The following is a 1300-nucleotide window of genomic DNA, read 5'->3' as shown; positions in this document are numbered from 1 at the left end:
CCTCCGTCTTCATTTCTGTTTATTTTGCTGCCCGCGCATTGTATCCTGGAATATCCTCGGCCAGTGAGGATACACGGATGCATCCTCGTATTTCGAGAGTTTGTCTGCCGCATTCCTCTGCCACATTGGGACAGTACTCCCCACAGGGCAGTGACGTATGCGGCCGACAAATGCSCACTCATGAGGACCCAGCCCATGAACACAGCCTCTGATTGATTTACTAATCTTTTCATGTTTTTGCAAAAGAACCATTACTTAACAAAATGTGTTTTGTAAACTACTCAAAAAAAGTTTTTGCTCTACTAATGGCTCTGAGCTGAGACAACTAACATTTACATGTTTTACTGGTTTTGGGAGGGTCTTGTCAGTGACCTGACTGTTGTTTGCCAACATGAAGAGGAAGAAGAAAACTAGCAGAGCTCAATGCATATTTCTTCTGACTGTATTGGCTGCATGGTTGCTGACTGCATTGTTTCTGCTGCATTACAATGATTCCTGGCCATGATTTTTACTTGGTAGTTCAGCTGTGTTAGTTTGTTTCTTTTTTTCTAACCACCTCATTTGATTGGTGCAGAGCCTRTGAGGGATCATGGGTAATTTTCTTTTCTTTCCCATTCCCTCACAAACGTTGTAAATTATCTTGACATTTTGTAAAAGCARMACAYATGACAGCATAAATTGACTTATTCTTGTTCTCTCATTATCCAAGGCGATCTGTTGTAATTCAGTAATTTTATTCACTAATGACAAGCCTGAAAACAGTGAGAGCGCAGTTGTTGTGGAATAGCTGACGACTCTGGTACAACCTGCATTCTAACAGGTCTCTCTTGGAAATGAGATTCTGGGTCTCACTTAGATAACCTGTATAAATAAAGGTCAAATGAAATGAAAAATTCTCTTAATAATTCAAATCTTTAACATTGTGACATATTTACTCAATTTTTCTCTGTCCTGCACCTGTCATTTCTGTCCAATGGGAGCAATGACTGTCACCAGCTTGGCTTTGTTCATGAATTATAACCCATTTGCAAAAAGCACAATGTGAAAGCAAACTGCACCAAAAGAAAAAAATTAACTCTGCTATTTGGTCCGGATCAAACAAGTGGAATAAAGGACTTTCCCAGTATGAATACACCCGAGTTTTTCGGGCATGCCCTCTTTTTTACCCAATCATGACACTCACTGGTTTACAATTAACTTGTTCACCTGTGGAATGCTCTAAACAGGAGTGCTTGGAGCTTTCTTCAACTTTCCCAGTCTTTTGTTGCCCCTGTACCACCTTTTTTGGAATGTGTTACAG

Source organism: Austrofundulus limnaeus, unplaced genomic scaffold (genome assembly GCF_001266775.1).
Source record: "Austrofundulus limnaeus strain Quisiro unplaced genomic scaffold, Austrofundulus_limnaeus-1.0 Scaffold428, whole genome shotgun sequence".
NCBI classification, from domain to species: domain Eukaryota; kingdom Metazoa; phylum Chordata; class Actinopteri; order Cyprinodontiformes; family Rivulidae; genus Austrofundulus; species Austrofundulus limnaeus.
This window is presented reverse-complemented; position numbering follows the sequence as displayed.